Genomic DNA, 18,712 nt, shown 5'->3' with positions numbered 1-18,712 from the left:
CGCTCCTCTATGCAAATGACTCAGGCTGCTGCTGTGCATCTTGGGCGGCTTTGGACTTGAGCTCGGCCTGCCCTGTGGGGGGCGGAGTGGGCGTCGGGAGCGACCGGCGCCTCCCACTCGAGGAGCCTCCGTGCGGTTGTTATGGAAATATTAGGGTTGGATAAATATATCCCTGTGTGTGCTGTGGCCGCTCCCAATTAGACTGAGTATTTTGAGCGCTCATCAAGAATGGACTGTACACAACTGTGACAGAACAACATTCCATCAATACTGACACTTTATTGTACATACATAGTTTTATATTTTCACATAGAAAGGAGTGGTTAGGGGTTGTCAGGGGTGGTTAGTTAATTATCATATTGTCTAGCTCCTCTGTCATTGGTTATCTAAACATATATGGAATATTGTGATTAATGCTCATATGACTGCTGATCAAGCAACTAAACTCGAGTTCTCTGTCTAGGACAAAGTGGAGACACCTGACCAGCAGTCACCAAACATCTGACTCTCTTCTGCTTTTAGGGGTGGAAAACCCCATATGATCTGTCTGGGTTATATCAGGCTTATATCAGTTCAGTTCGTGTCAGCCATTTTAAACCATTGATTATAATATATATATTAGCTGTGAGCATATAAGTATATATTTGATTATAGAGGAGTATACATGCAAGTGAGATCTACATGATATATATATTTCTATCACAAGCCCCCCTTAGATATCACTTGCCCTAATCCTAGCCTCCTGTCCCAAAGCGCTGCAACTCTTTTGTGCTGTTGGCGAACTGACACAAGCCTAACGCCTGTGCCCCACTCCATACAGACTTTTCGCAAATGGGCGGTCAGGAGATGTGTCCCTAACGGGGGTTCGTTGCAATCAGTCTCTTAGTCAATAGCATGTGTAGTGAGCGATGTGTAGTCTTTATCAGGTAGGTCATCTTTTCGGTCAGGCCGCAACATCATTCTGGCTTGGGTGTCATCTTCTGGTAGGGGAGCTTTCTTGCGATGCGATGAGTGGATCCAAGCGAGTCTTCCCTCCAGTTTCACAGAGTTTGGTGTCATCAGCAGCACTTGAACAGGACCATCAAATCTGGGATCGAGTGGTGTTCTCCTTACAAGCTTTTTCACCAACACCCAGTCTCCTGGCTTCTAGGAGTGCATACCGGACACTGAATCTGGATCTGGCAATGAAGAAAAAAACTCGAGAATGGATGTTAGCAAGTTTCTTGGTGATTTCAATTACATAAGCAGACAAAGTATCATATTGCATAATCAGCTGCTAAGGGAAAGGATACCCCTAACCTGGGACTAGACACAAACAAAATTTCATATGGTAACAGCTTTTCTGGGCCTCTGGGAGTGTGCCTAACACTGAGTAGTGTGATTGGGAGTGTGTAGGCCTAAGTCTGACCTTACTGCTGACTAGATCTCTCATGTGAGGTCTGCTGTGAATGCAGGTCCCTGGTCACTCTCTATCACTTCTGGGACCCCATAGCTGCATATCTCGTCTCTGAGAGTAGCTTCTTTGCAGTAGTCTTTGCTGACTGGTTCCTCACTGGGAAAGCTTCTGGCCATCCTGAGAACACGTCCGCGACCACAAGGGCATATTCGAATCCTCCACTTGGCGGTATCTGGATGTGGTCTATCTGGATCCTCTGGAAGGGGTACAATGGTCTGGCAAGACGATGTGTGGGAACTTTCTTCATTCTTCCAGGGTTGCATTTGCCACAGGTCAGACAGCTGTTTATGAACTTGGCTGTTAGGGTGGAGATTTCTGGAGCGAACCAGTAAGCACCAATCGGATCATTCATCTGTGTCTCTAATCTGTGTGTGGGCCCATGTGCCCACTGGACCAACATAGGGTACATGCTTCAGGGTAAACTGGGTTTGTAGTCCATTTAGTATACCCTTCCTTCTTCATGTGTTGCTCACTTCTGCATCCAGCATTCCTTCTTGTCCTTTGGGGCTTGCTCTTGCAACTTTTTTGAGCAGATCCCAGGATGTCATCTTGTCAGGTTACCTGTCTTCAGCCGTCCTGTAGTAGCCGTCCGGCTCTACGACCTCTTCCACTTGTCCATATTGTCTCCCCTTGACTGTTTCTTTGGCTGCCATATCCGCCATGTTGTTGCCTCGTGCCCCTACTGTGTTCAGTTTTCCATGCGCTTTGACTTTTAGCATTGTCACCACTTTTGGAAGTTGAAGTGTGTTCAGCAGGTCCTTAATGGCTCCATTGATGCTTCACGGTTGTTCCGCTGGCTGTTATGAAGTCCCTTGCAGCCCAGATGGGTCCGAAGTCGTGTGCTATGCCATGCAAGTACCTTGAATCGGTATACATTTTCTCAGTCTTGTCTTCTGCCCTCTGGTAGGCCTTCATCAGCGCTATCAGTTCTGCTTCCTGGGCTGACAGACTGGGCGGCAGACTTCTGGACCACAGGATCTCTTGATTGCTGGTCGCTGCACCTCCCGTGTGGAATCTTCCTTCATCATCTGCAAATCTGGAGCCATCCACATAGAGGATCAACTCTGGGTTGGTCAGTGGCTCTTCTGCCACCTTGGGTAGTCCTGCTGTTTCCTGTTGCATGATGCTGAAGCAATCATGGTCATCCGTCCGGAGCAAATTCAGATCCCTGCAGAAGGTATCATGCAGATTTTGATCAGACTTTTTATCTGAGGATCCGTATCTGTATCCCCCCTTGGGAGTGGGAGTAGAGTGGGCGGATTGAGGACTGTGCATCTGGAGATGGTGACATTGTTGGGCAGGAGTAGAGAGCACTGGAGGCGAAGATGCCTGGCGGTGGAGAGATGTTTTAGCTGGGTTTGGTTGAGGATTGCTGAGATGTCATGCAGAGCCAGGATTTCCAATGGTTTTTCCACTGATGTCAGTAGTCCTGTCCAGGAGGGCGTGTGCTGCAACTGCTGCTCTCATGCGGGAGGAAGAGGCTCCCCTTGCAACTGGATCCAGGCAAGCTGAAAAGTAGTCCGAAAGTCTCTGCTTTCCCCCCTGAAGCTGTGTCAGGACTCCAGTAGCAAGGCCTTCTCTTCTCATCAAGTAGAGACGGAATGGCTTCTTGTAGTCAGATAGGCCTAGTGCTGGCAGAGACTACAGAGCCTTTTAACTTCTTGAACGAACTGAAGGCCACATCTCTCTGGAGGAACGGGGGTCACGCTGACGTATTCACACAGAGGCTGCATTAGGACGGAAGCATCAGGGATCCAGGCTCTGCAATATGAAACTAGACCAAGGAAGGCCTGTAGCACCTTTGGAGTTGTCGGAGGGACCATCTTCTCCACTGTGGTCTTCCGGTCATCTGTCAGGTGTTTCGCCTGGTGAGCAATACAGTGTCTCTGGAACGTAACTTGCTTCAGACACCACTGGACTTTGTTCTTTGAGATCTTGCAGTGCTGCTCCGCCAGGTAGAGTAGGAGATACAAGGAATGGGCTTTACACGTGTCAAAGTCAACTGCACAAAGGAGTAGATTGTCCATGTATTGTAGCAGGGTTACTTCTGCTTGTTCTGTGACTCAGTTGGTGAGAACTGTGGACATTGCTTTGGTGAACTGTGAAGGGCTGTTCTGGGCCCACTGTGGCATCACTGTCCATGTGTGGTGTCCCCCCTGGTGCATTAAGGCAAACAGGAACTGGTCATCCGGGTGAAGGGGGAACACTGGAGAAAACCTTAGTCAGGTCGGTCACTGTGAACACTTTTGCTGCGGCAGGCACATTCGAGAGCAGAGTGTGCGGATTCGGCATAATTGTTTCAAACTCTGTGGCGTCATTCACAGCTCTCAGGTTATATACCATTCTGAACTTGGCTGGCTCTCCTTTGACAGTCTTTTTCTTGACGGGGAAAAGCGGGGTATTGCAAGGCGATGTGCGAGGAACAATGATTCCTATTTCCAGGTAGACCTTCAGTTGGTCAGAGGCAGCTTGACTCTAGGCCTGGCCTGGGCCTTACGAGGGTACGGGGTACATGGCTTGAGTGACACCCGTACTGGGGCAACTTGAGGTTTTCTCATGTGCTGGGGTCCCTTAGACCATAGACTTTCTGGTACTACGTCCAGCACCTCCTTGAGTAGGCCTCATCGATTGTTTAATGTTCTTGTAGGGCCGCTAGCATGACTCTTCTCGGGTCAGGGATGAAGAAAGTGTCACTGTCCCATCTTCCTGGAACACTGTGGTTGCCTTCAGCTTCTGCAGTAGGTTCGCTCCCAGTAGGTTGAGTGGCAGGTCCTTTACACCACAAACTGGGACAGGATAGAGTGTCCTGGCTGAGTGCACACGCTCAGTGGCTTTGTAAGCTGAGAATGTCTGACTTGATCATCAATGCCCATGCGAGACACAGAGGATTCTGATAGGCAGGTGGGATCAGCGAGTTCCACAGGTGTCATCACACTTCTGGCTGCACCACTTTGGATCTGACAACGCCATCCATTTTAAGGGTAATTTGAGGTGCTGGTCTTGCAGATGAAGTTTTACATGTCAGGAGCGTAGTGTCTTGCGGACCTGGCTTGCTTGCCTCTGTCCTATGGACGGGGTACTTCACTGCTTTCTGCACTTCCTCCTTGACCTGTTTCTCTGGACCAACTCTTGGATTGCATGGGTCCAGTCTCTTCGGGGGCGTGAGTGCTTTGCACTGGTTCTGGAAATGGCCAAACTTGCCACAGATGTAACACTTGACACTTTTTCTGTCTTTGTAGGGTGGTTGCGCTTTCAGGTCAGTGGTCACCATGAGAGGGGCTGTCTTCTGCACCCCTGGTTGGGACTCAATCCCTTTGGCTACTGTGGACAACGGCATGATGGGTACTGTAGCGGCAGCGGGGTCCGGCCTGCTGATTGAAGCTGCGGTGGTAAGACGGGGCCTGCAGGTGCATTCGTGGCGAGGCCCGGGGTGCCATGAGACCGGCGGCTGCATCCAACCCAAGGTCTTGGGGCGTTACAGGGGCTGTGGCTGCATCTGCCATCACTTCTTCCTCCTGCTCCGACATAGCTTCTCCCATTTGCTAACCTTATTGAGGTCGGTGTCTCCTCTCTGGAGTCTGCAGCGGTTCTTCTGGTGGTGTGTTGGTCGGCACTTTGCAGCGTCTTCACCTCTGGCTCCCCTTCCAGCATTCTCAGCAGCACGGCACCCGTTTCCTTCTTCGCGCTCTTTGTGGTGCTATAATGGCGGCAGTTTTGGTGACAATCGGCAATAAACAGTCTCCTAGGCGCACATAAAACATTTTTTCTGGGTCAGTCCACTGCTATTGACCTGTTCCTAGGCCTAGCCACTATCAGTGGTTTCCTAATTGGCTGTCTCAGTCCATGCACAAAGGCCTGTGTATCTGGTCATGACTCATGAATGGTGAAGCCCAAGTCTTGGAATACTTGCATTACTCTGCCATGAAACTTCTTTACAGACTCTGTCTTATCTTGGCTCATGTCATGGCTTGTCCTGCCAATCTGCCTTTGGCCCACTCTCTGAGCTGTTATATTAGCTGTGGCCCTGACTCCCAAGCATGTACATCTGATTCTGCTGGAAGTTTGAATTGTTCCTTCATGATTGGCCAGAGTGCATCACCTGCTTCTATTTTCATTCATGGCCCAGAGATCATTCCAGGTGGCTGCATATGTTTGCTGCTTCTGCTACTTTCTTCGGTAAAATGGCATGGGATGCATCCCTGGGTCTGGAAAATTGTCACCTGACTTGAAGTGCAGTGCACATAGTGTAATGGTGGTGCCTCTATCTGCCCCTGCATTCTTGGTGCCTGTGGGTTTCTTTTCTAGTACTAGACAGCATGTATGGTGTTCCCTCTTCATCTTCATCAGAGGAATAGTTGTGATAGCTTGTACTGGGGTCGTACACTGACTGATTTTGAACTTAGAAGTTGCTTTTTTATGTGAGGATGTCTCCCCCCTTGCTGAAGCTATGATGGATTAGGCTTATAGTTTCATGTTGGTGTGAATGTGGATGCAGGCAGCTCTGACCGGTGCTGAAGCTGTACATTATCAATACATGGTGATATCAAAGTTCATGTAAAACCTTAAGGGTTACAATATTGTTTGACTGTGAAATGAGGTAATGGAGGATCTGTCAGTGAGCTCGTTCTGATATCACTCCTCCCCCCTCTGCACCCAGGGCTGAGCTGACTGCTGCCTGATATGTCTGGGGCTGCCCACTGTAGGGGGGGCTTTCACCTTCCTTCCCCGATATCACAACTGGCAATGGCTGGACTGTGCCAGGGACCCCTTGTGCTATATATATACTAAGAGAAAAAGGTAGGCCTTATGAACGGGAGTCACCACTTATATGAATGAATAAATAAATAGCACAGCTTTATTAAACATATATGCAAGAGACAAAACACACTAAAAACATTTAAAACAACAAAGGGATATACAATACCCCCCTATTTACACAAAACCTGTAATAAGGCAAAAAACCGCACCTCCCACAACAGAGTATGATTCACATGTCAATAATTCAATACCACCTGAATGGCACAAAAATAAGATAACAACCTGGCCAGTCTCCTAAAATAATCTCATGCACCGTGTGGACCAACAGCCGTTAATGCCACAAGAAACGTGCTGACATATAGGACTATTGATCGCCCATGTAAGCTGTCCGCACCTCCTTTTTGCACACAGGGTACATATGCTTCATTGACCTGGCCTGACCCTGTCTCACATTGGCACCTGAGGGACATCACAGGTTCTTTTGGCTATTGGTTTATCTTTATCCCGGGCTGTTGGTTCAATGTATGATGGACATGGGTCAGTATACATATTAGTTTTCATTTAACCTGCATTTTTGTCCTTCACAGCTTACATGGGCGATCAATAGTCCTATATGTCAGCACGTTTCTTGTGGCATTAACGGCTGTTGGTCCACACGGTGCATGAGATTATTTTAGGAGACTGGCCAGGTTGTTATCTTATTTTTGTGCCATTCAGGTGGTATTGAATTATTGACATGTGAATCATACTCTGTTGTGGGAGGTGCGGTTTTTTGCCTTATTACAGGTTTTGTGTAAATAGGGGGGTATTGTATATCCCTTTGTTGTTTTAAATGTTTTTAGTGTGTTTTGTCTCTTGCATATATGTTTAATAAAGCTGTGCTATTTATTTATTCATTCATATAAGTGGTGACTCCCGTTCATAAGGCCTACCTTTTTCTCTTAGTATATATATGACACTTCATTTGGCCTTGGTTTGAGTCCCAGTGACCGTGGTGCCCCCATTGATTCTAGTTCAGGACCCCTTGTGCTGTAAGCACCATATTGTTTGAATTGGGCGTTGGCCCAGCCGGCAACACGGAGGAAAAAAGAGGAAGAAGAAGGAGGAGGGGGTGATGAGTGAGACAAAGGAATAGTAGGAGGGGGAGAGAGAGAGAGAAGAGAGAAGGAGGGGAGAGAGAGGGTGAGGAGAAGAGGGAGGAGAAGATGGGAGGTGTGGAGGAGAGAGATAGAGAGGGGAAGAGAGAGAGAATGTGGAGAGAGAGGAGTGGTGAAGAGAGGAGAGAGAAGGAGGGGAGTGCGAGGGTGAGAAGAAAATGGAGAGTGGAGAAGGAGGGGAAGAGAGAGAGAGAAGAGAGAAAGGTGTGGTGGGGGAGTGGAGAAGGAGGGAGGAGAAGATGGAGGGGAGAGATAGAGAGGGGAAGAGAGAGAAGAGAAACAATGTGGAGGAAGAGGAAAGGAGAGAGAGAGAGAGAATGTGGAGAGAAAAGACTGACAGAGGAAAAAAGAGGATAGATGAGAACAACAAGAATAATAGAGAGGAGCAATTATGCCTTCTCCCTGTAGGGAGAGACGGGGCGCACCACATACTGTGCAAAAATAACTACCTATACCATGGATTCTGCTAAAAGCAGACTGCGCAGATTCTCCCGTCTCATACCCACAAAAATCACTTCCTGGTTTGCTCACATAACTTTCTGTACCATCTAAACGATGTAAGCTCTGCTGCCACTTCATACCATGTATTAGTATTCAGCAATCTAACATCAGCTACTGTAACTTCCCTTATTTTCCTTTCTACGTCATGCCACTCCGCAGCTTGAAATCTGCCATTCTAATGAATTTCACGTACTTTATACCTTCCAAAAATCTTCACATACTTAACACCTTCGTATTCTGCCACTATCTAGGGGCTGTTTTCTCATCAGGAAGTAAAAAGACTTTCCTGTTGCTCGGCCACTTTGTTCCCCATGGCAAAAGCAAAAAATGAAAATGAAAAACACATAAAAATGAAAAAAGAAAACAGTACTAAAAAATCTTCTAAAAATGAGTATATAAAACTCTAAGAAAAACCCAAAACGATAAGAAAAACCGTCAAAAACTTAGTTCACAACCAAAAACTCAAAACTTTGATACAATAGTAAAGAAAAAAAAAACTTTTTTCAAAAATATATATAAATAAAAAAATAAAAAGGTAAAGAGATTGAAGATTGAGGAAAACTTAATTAAAAAACTTTAAAATGCCGCAAAAAGAAAAAAGACCCCCTAAGAGAGTTAAAAAAATTAAAAATGAAAACGGCTGTCAGTCAGAGACACACTTCCTCTTTATTCCGTATGCCATTGCAATAATATCAAATGTCACTAAAATCACATTTCTGAAAACACGTAGGTCACATCAAAAAATGATAGATACAATTTAAATTTCACTTCTTCACAAAAAAACTACACATACCCAGCATTGCAGCTGAAAACAGTCAGAAAAAAAAAAAAACTGTGACAGTTTGATTTACAATGCATATCTCTCTGCTAAACAGCACGGAGAAAGAGGAAGTTCGGACAAGAGAACTATTTCTGCTTCTTAAAGCGGCAATAGTACATGACACAAACAGATAGACAATCCGAGAGATGCCCTTTTAAATTCTGTGACACATGCAGGCTGCGCTGGGAACAGACTACTGCCAATCGCACTGGACGCACCTGCGCCCGGGCCACCTGAGTGCTTGAGAAGCACAACAAGCGGGAAATCTACCACCCCGGTCCGGACGTCCTGACTGGATCGCCGGCACTACGGGAATCTGCAGTAGCCCTCTTAAGTTATCACTACCCGTGCCTGGAACATGGGACTACCTGCCCCGGAACTCTGCGTGTTCCTCCTATGCACGGGAATCCTGCAATAACTTATCGAGCGATTTGACCTCCTGCGGTCTGTTTCTCAGCAACCACAAACAAAAGTCACTTTTTCCTTCTTCTCTCGGATTTTACACAAACACATACACGGTCCACAGCAGACACCTCCCAGGGTGGATTCGTGGCTACGGATTTTTTACACTACCTGGGAATTCGTGACCACATCTGACCGGCAAGAGGCATAGACAAGGACTGGGCACAGGGGACTTTCAGGTAAGATGATAACATTTTCTTACCTTACTTATGGAGCTGCGCAGTCTCCTGCCCCTGTGCCAGGCCACAGCCATAGCTTCTGTTCCGGTCAGTAGTGGGTCCACGTGTGCGTTTCATCCGAGCCGTTGGGCGCCATTCTGTTATGGAAATATTAGGGTTGGATAAATATATCCCTGTGTGTGCTGTGGCCGCTCCCAATTAGACTGAGTATTTTGAGCGCTCATCAAGAATGGACTGTACACAACTGTGACAGAACAACATTCCATCAATACTGACACTTTATTGTACATACATAGTTTTATATTTTCACATAGAAAGGAGTGGTTAGGGGTTGTCAGGGGTGGTTAGTTAATTATCATATTGTCTAGCTCCTCTGTCATTGGTTATCTAAACATATATGGAATATTGTGATTAATGCTCATATGACTGCTGATCAAGCAACTAAACTCGAGTTCTCTGTCTAGGACAAAGTGGAGACACCTGACCAGCAGTCACCAAACATCTGACTCTCTTCTGCTTTTAGGGGTGGAAAACCCCATATGATCTGTCTGGGTTATATCAGGCTTATATCAGTTCAGTTCGTGTCAGCCATTTTAAACCATTGATTATAATATATATATTAGCTGTGAGCATATAAGTATATATTTGATTATAGAGGAGTATACATGCAAGTGAGATCTACATGATATATATATTTCTATCACACGGTCTGTGCCGAACGCCACCCCCGCCCCCTCCCTTTCGGGCCCGAGACTCCGCGATGTTGGGGAGCTGCGTCGGAGGGGCGCTCGTCGGGCCGGCGGGCCCCAACTCATACTTACCTGGCAGGGGAGATACCATGATCACTAAGGTGGTTCTCCCAGGGTGAGGCTCATCCATTGCACTCCGGGTGTGCTGACCCCTGCGATTTCCCCAAATGCGGGAAACTCGACTGCATAATTTGTGGTAGTGGGGGACTGCGTTCGCGCTTTCCCCTGATTTCCTATGGTCAAAGACAGAACACTAAAGATGCTCTGCTGAGCCAAAGTGAGACTTTGGAGAAGCTCAAAGCAGGCAGATGTGGCCTTTGGCTCCCCCTTGTGGGGGAAGGATGCCACCTTCCCTGTGTCGTCGCTGCTTTCTTGGTTTGTTTGAGGTTGTTGCCTTTGCTTGACACTTTGGCCCTTTTTTGGCCCCCTGGCTGGTGGGGAATGATCACCTCATTTGCATCTCATTGACTTGGTGACGACATGGCTTGCTCTGCTTGTCTGCAGGGGCAGGCAGGCCCGCCCGCTCGCTCACGGGAGGGCACCTGCAGCATCCCCATCTCGCAGCCTTCGGGCTGGAGCTGGACCTGTGAGTGGGCCGCTGGTGCGCGGCTATCTGCTGCGGTTTGGGCCTCCTGCCCTTGAGCCTCCCTCCAGCGTGCATCCTCTTGAGCGGAGATGAGCGAGTCACGAGAGGGTGCCGGCCGGCAGCTGGAGCTCGAGCTGTCTACAGCATGTTCTCAGGCCAGCGCAGCAGCGTGAGGCTGCTGGGGCGGAGCCAACGCTCCTCTATGCAAATGACTCAGGCTGCTGCTGTGCATCTTGGGCGGCTTTGGACTTGAGCTCGGCCTGCCCTGTGGGGGGCGGAGTGGGCGTCGGGAGCGACCGGCGCCTCCCACTCGAGGAGCCTCCGTGCGGTCTGTGCCGAACGCCACCCCCGCCCCCTCCCTTTCGGGCCCGAGACTCCGCGATGTTGGGGAGCTGCGTCGGAGGGGCGCTCGTCGAGCCGGCGGGCCCCAACTCATACTTACCTGGCAGGGGAGATACCATGATCACTAAGGTGGTTCTCCCAGGGTGAGGCTCATCCATTGCACTCCGGGTGTGCTGACCCCTGCGATTTCCCCAAATGTGGGAAACTCGACTGCATAATTTGTGGTAGTGGGGGACTGCGTTCGCGCTTTCCCCTGATTTCCTATGGTCAAAGATAGAACACTAAAGATGCTCTGCTGAGCCAAAGTGAGACTTTGGAGAAGCTCAAAGCAGGCAGATGTGGCCTTTGGCTCCCCCTTGTGGGGGAAGGATGCCACCTTCCCTGTGTCGTCGCTGCTTTCTTGGTTTGTTTGAGGTTGTTGCCTTTGCTTGACACTTTGGCCCTTTTTTGGCCCCCTGGCTGGTGGGGAATGATCACCTCATTTGCATCTCATTGACTTGGTGACGACATGGCTTGCTCTGCTTGTCTGCAGGGGCAGGCAGGCCCGCCCGCTCGCTCACGGGAGGGCACCTGCAGCATCCCCATCTCGCAGCCTTCGGGCTGGAGCTGGACCTGTAAATGGGCCGCTGGTGAGCGGCTATCTGCTGCGGTTTGGGCCTCCTGCCCTTGAGCCTCCCTCCAGCGTGCATCCTCTTGAGCGGAGATGAGCGAGTCACGAGAGGGTGCCGGCCGGCAGCTGGAGCTCGAGCTGTCTACAGCATGTTCTCAGGCCAGCGCAGCAGCGTGAGGCTGCTGGGGCGGAGCCAACGCTCCTCTATGCAAATGACTCAGGCTGCTGCTGTGCATCTTGGGCGGCTTTGGACTTGAGCTCGGCCTGCCCTGTGGGGGGCGGAGTGGGCGTCGGGAGCGACCGGCGCCTCCCACTCGAGGAGCCTCCGTGCGGTCTGTGCCGAACGCCACCCCCGCCCCCTCCCTTTCGGGCCCGAGACTCCGCGATGTTGGGGAGCTGCGTCGGAGGGGCGCTCGTCGGGCCGGCGGGCCCCAACTCATACTTACCTGGCAGGGGAGATACCATTCTCTCTGGGTGAGTATCGCTTCTCAGCCTTCTGACGGGCAGCAGTGGTGGGAGACTACTTCTGTTTCTTGTTGGTTCGCGGTTGCGATCGGGGTTCCCCTTGTGGGGCCCTGGTGTGCGATAGAGTGGCGACTGTGTTTATCTGCTACGAAAATGGTGGAGAAGGCACGTGGATTAGAGGACTCTGTCCGTCTACAAGTCCTGTCTGGACATGAGGAAGAAATTGGCCTGGACCAAATTTGTATGGATGTCTTGAAGAACATAAGAAGCCTTAAGGTAACAGATGTATTGGCACTGCAGGATTTTCAAAAGCAGGGAATTTATGATATCACGTTTGTTTCCTTGGGTATATGTCAGCAAGTCTACATGGAGCTGGTGCGGATGAAGGAGAAGAAAGAAGTGGAATGCCTGGAGTTTATTGTAGTGGAGCCCCTTTTTCAGCAGACTTACAAGTATGTTGTGGTACATATGTATAATCCCAAGGTTCCAGATGATAACGTAACCCATTTTTTGAGAAGATACTGCTATGAAGTTAAATTCCTGGGGAAGATGAAAAATAGGCATAACTATTATAATGGCAAAAGGAGATACTTGGTGAAATTAATCCCTGATGCAACAGCTATTGGGGGGGCTCTGAGCATTCCTGCACAATTTTCAATTGGGGGGGAGAGGGGCTTTTGTTTCTACACTGGACAAATTGAATATTGTAGAAAGTGTCATATGTACGGACATGTACAGAGAGAATGCCCGGTGCAAGGAATTGTTTGTAAGAATTGTGGGAAGCCTGGCCACATGGTGGATAGTTGCCCTGAGGCAAAGGTGTGTGATTTGTGTGGGTTGGAAGGTCACTTTGCCAGGAAATGTAGATTTTGGACTCAGACTCCTAAGTCCTATGCGGATGCAACTAGTGGTCATTGGGGGAATAAGAGTGATGGTAAGAGTGGGCAGCATGGAAGTGCTAAAGATGAGAAAAGTGAGTTTGGTGGAAAAGGCACACCTGAGCATCGTGCTGGTGTGATTGCTTCAAATGCAGCTAAAGTGCAAAGGAGTCAGAAACAAAATGGTGGAAGTAAAGTGGGCCATGCTGGATCTAAGATGGAGGATGGTGGGCGGGGCCAGGAAGGGGGAAAAGATTTTCAGAGTTCTCCTATAGTTGATCTGGGCGAGGCCAAGGATGCAATGGAGACTGTGTCTGAAGGACAGGGCCTTGGTGGTGAATTGGCATATGCTAATGCAGGCGTATGTGTGGACCCTGTAGTGGGGGAGGGAGATGGGGAAGGAATGGAGTTTCAGGAGGTGGAGGAGGAGGAGGAGGAGGAGGATTCAGATAGGACACTCACCCCTGGGCAGAGGGATGGGGGGACTAGTAGTAGTGATGAAAGTGTTTTGGAGGATGGTGATGATGATGATAATGATGATGATGATGATGATGATGAGGAAGAGGAGGAGGAAATGGCTTCCTCGCTCAGTAAAAAGAGTAGAATGGAGGGGTGTTGGTCTGGTGGGCAGGGAGATCCTGTCTCTCCAAGGCCAGGTGTTTCTAACAGGGACTCGGATCCTGAGTCGCCTGATATACGTAGAAAAGTGGATGCTGGGAATATCCCTTTGTCTGAATCATGATGGAGAATGTATGGTGGAAAATAATTTTTTTTGCCATGATGAGTTTATGTGTTGCTTCCCTGAATGTGAGAGGGATCAGTTCTTCTATCAGGAGAGCAGGTATATTCGATTATATGGAGAGGGTGAATGCTGACATTATATGTCTACAAGAATGTGCAATTAAAGCATCACCGCATGCAAGTGAATGGAGAAGGGGGCAGTCTTTTTGGTCTCCTTGTACAGACAATAAAAATGAGGGGGTTGGCATACTATTGAAAAATGATAATTTAAAAGTATTGCAGTTTAAAATTATTATACCTGGAAGATGTTTGTTTTTGTTATTAGATTTCTTAGGTCACCGGGTAAGGGTTTTTAATATTTATGCCCCTGCGGACAAGAAAGCACGGGTGTCCTTTTTGGAGTCGGTAAAGTGGTTTCTGCCAGGTAGAGATTTTTCTATAATTGCAGGTGATTTTAATTGCATTAGATCTGCAAATGATCGTAAGAGCTCTGCGGAATTCAGGACGGATGTGACTTCTAATATGTTAAATCAAGTGGTGCAGGATTTACGCTACACGGATGTGGGTTTGATGGTTCGGCCGAATGAAAACAAGTTTACATTTGTGGCGGACAGTGGGCGTTGTAGTTCCCGGATCGATTATGTCTTTGTGTCTGAAGGGATTAAAGTTGCCAAATGTAATCATGTGACAAACACTTTTTCTGATCATAAGATGGTAATGGTGGATCTGTGTATTGTTGAGTCCCTTGCTTTTGGCAGGGGGCTCTGGAAGCTAAACGTAAGCCTGCTGGAAGAAGAGGAGGTGAGAAGTGGTTTTAAAACTGTGTTTACATCCTGTGTGTCTGAACAGCACCATTTTAAAAATCTGCTGGAATGGTGGGATTGGGCTAAGGAGAAATTTGCATATTATTTTAAAGGGGTGTGTTTTAAAAGGGCAAAAGCAAAAAGAGATCAAGAGGAAGCAATAATTTCCAAGATGGAAGCGCTCTATAAGTTTAAAAGAGCTGGGATGGAGGTGGATAGTGAGATTGCTGATTTGAAAGAGGATTTTAAAAAAACATTAATTGAAAAAGGGAAATCTATTGTCTTTAAAGCAAAAATACAGCATATGGAAGAAGATGAGCAATGTACAAGATATTTTTTTAAGAAATGTTTTAAGCCTAAAGGGGTTTTTAAGTCTGTTTTTACTCCTGCAGGTGAGAAGTCTGGGGAGGAAATGATTAATGGTATTCATTCTTTTTATAAAACCCTTTTTTCGAATGACAGCAGAGCCAGTGATGCAGAAATCAATGATTATTGCAATATTTTGACTAATAATATTCCTGAGGGAAAAGTGTCTTTTCTAAGTGATGGGCTCAGAAAGGACGAAGTGAGGCGTGCTGTGGATGGACTGGCGAAAGGAAAGACGCCTGGCTGTGATGGCCTTCCTGTGGAATTTTATGTAGTATTTTGGGACATTTTAGGTGTGGAATTTTATCGGGTGGTGGAATATGTTTTTACTCATGCGGTTCTGTCTGACTCTATGCGTAGAGGGATCGTCACTTTGATACATAAGAAGGGTGATGTGAGAGAAATTAAAAACTGGAGACCAATAACTTTGCTCAATTGTGATTACAAGATTATTTCCAAAATTGTGGCAAGTAGATTGAGTGAAGTAATAATGGACATGGTGGGTGAATACCAAGCATGTGCAGTGCCAGGTAGGAGAATATCGGACAACTTGTTGCTTTTAAGGGATTTAATTTATTACGCTAATTCTAGCAAGAACCCCCTTCTTGTACAGTCAGTTGACCTGGAAAAAGCTTTTGATAAAGTTTCACACAGATTTTTATTTGCTGCACTTAGACACCTTGGGATCCCCATTAAATTATTGAACATTATTCAGTCTTTTTATTGTGGAGTTAGTAGTCAGATCTTAATTAATGGTCACGTGAGTTCTAGTTTTAATATTCTATGTGGCGTTAGGCAAGGGTGCCCTTTATCACCAATTCTTTTTATTTGTGTGGTTGAAGCTCTTTTAAAAAATGTGCAAGTCGATAAGTGTGTGGTTGGTGCCTTTGTCCCTGGAGGAATGGGGGGTCCTGTGAAATCATTAAGTTACATGGATGACATTGCTTTTATTTGTGGTTCGCAAGCTGAGCTTAATAGGATAAATCTTCATGTAAGAATTTTTTGCTGTGTGGCTGGAATGGCTGTAAATTGGAGTAAGTGTCAGTTTTGCAACTTTGGGAGGCAGGTGGATGTCAGTGTGGTGGGAGTAGAAAGAAAAGAAGAGATAGAAGTCCTCGGTGTTATTTTTGAAAAGGAACTTAAAGGGAAGAAGAGCCTGAGGATCCTGGAAAATAAAATGGAACAGAAACTGAATTACTGGAAATTAAGGAACTTGTCTCTGAGAGGGAAGGTACTTATTGTGAAGTCAGTGATCCTTCCATTACTGCTATATACTGCTCTGATATTTCCACCTGCGGGTTTATGGACTAAGAGAGTTACAAGGAAACTGTTTACCTTTTTTGGGGGGTCAAAGATGGAGAAACTAAGGAGAGAAAAAGTGATGCTTTCTGTGGAAATGGGGGGCTGTGACTTTCCAAATATAGAAAGGTTTTTAAAGATGCACTATTTTTTGAATATTTATAGACTTTCTCAGAGCAAAAGTAAGGCTGCTGACATGTGCAGGTTTTTGGCAGGATGGCTGTTTCAGAAATGGAGCTGGTGTGAGAAGGATTTGAGGAAGCCGGTCGCGTTTGTGGTTCCGTTTTTTTATGTAGTACTTAAGTCCTTCTATGATCAAATTGGTTTAAGCTCCACAGAGAGACCTGATAAAACAAAGATTGTTAAGAAATTAAAGGAGAGAGAATTTTTATGTGATGTGCCATCCTGCAATACTGCGCAATCAAGGCAAGTTTGGAAGCTGTTTTTTGCTATAGGGATCAGCAATCGGCAAAAGGATGTAACTTGGATGGCATTACAAGGATGTTTGCCAACACGAGCTTTTCTGAATGGGAGAGGGATAAGGGTTCAAGAATTTTGTCCAAGGGAGGGATGTAAGGATCCAGAGACAATACAGCACATTTTTTGGGACTGTTCTTATGCAAAACAACTTTTTACCCTTTTATCACGGTTTTTTATTGCTCTCGTTGGGTTCCATTGTTTTGATTTTAGAAGGATATTAACAGGTCAAGATTTTAATCATTTGGAAAGGAGACGGATGAGTTGGATTATTTTTGCCATATATAAGGAAGTTTTGTGGGATTCTCGGAACCTGGTTATTTTTAAAAAGGTGTGTCTCTCTCCATTGGACTGTAAGAACATTTTTCTTGCCAGGGTGTTTTATGTTTATCTATTAGATAAGAAGAGACTCGGGGAAACAACAGCAGAAACACTTTGGAAGTACTCCCAGTGGAACGATTACTGTAAGTAGGATTTTGATTATTTTTTGGTGATCGGGATTGTTTTTTTGTTTATGGGAGATTTTTCCATATGATGATCAGGAAACTTGTTAATTGAACGAGCAGATGATGCATAAGTTAATGAGAGTTCCAATCTGAGGAAAAAGGGTTCTCCCAGGGTGAGGCTCATCCATTGCACTCCGGGTGTGCTGACCCCTGCGATTTCCCCAAATGCGGGAAACTCGACTGCATAATTTGTGGTAGTGGGGGACTGCGTTCGCGCTTTCCCCTGATTTCCTATGGTCAAAGACAGAACACTAAAGATGCTCTGCTGAGCCAAAGTGAGACTTTGGAGAAGCTCAAAGCAGGCAGATGTGGCCTTTGGCTCCCCCTTGTGGGGGAAGGATGCCACCTTCCCTGTGTCGTCGCTGCTTTCTTGGTTTGTTTGAGGTTGTTGCCTTTGCTTGACACTTTGGCCCTTTTTTTGGTCCCCTGGCTGGTGGCTGGTGGGGATTGATCAACTCATTTGCATCTCCTTGACTTGGTCACGACATGGCTTGCTCTGCTTGTCTGCAGGTGCAGGCGTCCTCCTGGGCAGGCAGGCAGGCAGGCAGGCAGGCACGCTCACGGGAGGGCACCTGCAGCATCCCCATCTCACAGCCTTCGGGCTGCAGCTGGAACTGTGGGTGGGCCGCTGGTGCACAGCTCTCTGCGGTTTGCTCCTCCTGCCCTTGAGCCTCCTCCAGCGTGCATCCTCTTGACCGGAGATGAGTGAGTCACCAGAGGGTGCCGGCAGCTGGAGCTCGAGCTGTCTACAGCATGATCTCAGGGCAGCGCAGCGACGTGGCGCGAGGCTGGGGCGGAGCCAACGCTCCTATATGCAAATGACTCAGGCTGCTGCTGTGCATCTTGGGCTGCTTTGGACTTGAGCTCGGCCGGCCCCGTGGGGGTGGGGCTGGGCAGCAGCCGCGTCGGGAGCGACCGGCAAACCTCCCACTCGAGGAGCCTCCGTGCGGCCTGTGCCGAACGCCACCCCCCCGCCCCCTCCCTTTCGGGCACGAGACTCCGCGATGTTGGGGAGCTGCGTCGGAGGGGCGCTCGTCGGGCCGGCGGGCCCCAACTCATACTTACCTGGCAGGGGAGATACCATGATCACTAAGGTGGTTCTCCCAGGGTGAGGCTCATCCATTGCACTCCGGGTGTGCTGACCCCTGCGATTTCCCCAAATGCGGGAAACTCGACTGCATAATTTGTGGTAGTGGGGGACTGCGTTCGCGCTTTCCCCTGATTTCCTATGGTCAAAGACAGAACGCTAAAGATGCTCTGCTGAGCCAAAGTGAGACTTTGGAGAAGCTCAAAGCAGGCAGATGCGGCCTTTGGCTCCCCCTTGTGGGGAAAGGATGCCACCTTCCCTGTGTCACCGCTTTCTTGGTTTGTTTGAGGTTGTTGCCTTTGCTTGACACTTTGGCCCTTTTTTTGGTCCCCTGGCTGGTGGGGATTGATCAACTCATTTGCATCTCCTTGACTTGGTCACGACATGGCTTGCTCTGCTTGTCTGCAGGTGCAGGCGTCCTCCTGGGCAGGCAGGCAGGCAGGCAGGCACGCTCACGGGAGGACACCTGC

General features: G+C 47.8%; 3 non-coding genes and 1 pseudogene across 3 annotated transcripts; all 4 read left to right on the top strand.

Annotated features, from left to right (window-relative positions):
• Positions 1 to 10,146: 10,146 nt before the first annotated feature.
• LOC143800870 (U1 spliceosomal RNA) lies at positions 10,147 to 10,310 on the top strand. Its single transcript, XR_013220549.1, has one exon. It is a non-coding gene; the product is annotated as a U1 spliceosomal RNA (small nuclear RNA).
• Positions 10,311 to 11,102: 792 nt separating this feature from the next.
• LOC143800864 (U1 spliceosomal RNA) lies at positions 11,103 to 11,266 on the top strand. The gene has a single exon (XR_013220543.1). It is a non-coding gene; the product is annotated as a U1 spliceosomal RNA (small nuclear RNA).
• Positions 11,267 to 17,233: 5,967 nt separating this feature from the next.
• Positions 17,234 to 17,381, top strand: LOC143801313 (U1 spliceosomal RNA; annotated as a pseudogene).
• An 831-nt stretch (positions 17,382 to 18,212) lies between these two features.
• LOC143800869 (U1 spliceosomal RNA) lies at positions 18,213 to 18,376 on the top strand. Its single transcript, XR_013220548.1, has one exon. It is a non-coding gene; the product is annotated as a U1 spliceosomal RNA (small nuclear RNA).
• Positions 18,377 to 18,712: the final 336 nt, after the last annotated feature.

This window comes from Ranitomeya variabilis, chromosome 1 (assembly GCF_051348905.1).
Source record: "Ranitomeya variabilis isolate aRanVar5 chromosome 1, aRanVar5.hap1, whole genome shotgun sequence".
Lineage (NCBI taxonomy): Eukaryota > Metazoa > Chordata > Amphibia > Anura > Dendrobatidae > Ranitomeya > Ranitomeya variabilis.
This window is presented reverse-complemented; position numbering and strand designations above follow the sequence as displayed.